Raw genomic sequence first — 284 nt, 5'->3', positions numbered from 1 at the left:
AACCTAATTATCAGTTTGATTTTTTATAATATTTAGTAGCAGGGCTGGCCTTAGCAGGTGCGGGGCTAGGGGCGAACCTTCAGTGTGGGGCCCTTCACTTAAAATATTAAACTCTATACCTCATCTACAAACTCGAGCATTTTGAATCCCTACCACTCTCTGGCTAAGTATGTGTTCCCCTCATGTCAAGTTCTCTCACTCGTTGTTATCACTCACACGACACAGTACTGTACTGACAAACGCAATTGCACAATAAAAATTACTGCATTATTTTTCCTTTTTCA

Source organism: Ischnura elegans, chromosome 1 (genome assembly GCF_921293095.1).
Source record: "Ischnura elegans chromosome 1, ioIscEleg1.1, whole genome shotgun sequence".
Taxonomy (NCBI): Eukaryota; Metazoa; Arthropoda; class Insecta; order Odonata; family Coenagrionidae; genus Ischnura; species Ischnura elegans.
The sequence above is the reverse complement of the archived record's forward strand: the minus strand, read 5'-3'. Positions refer to the sequence as shown.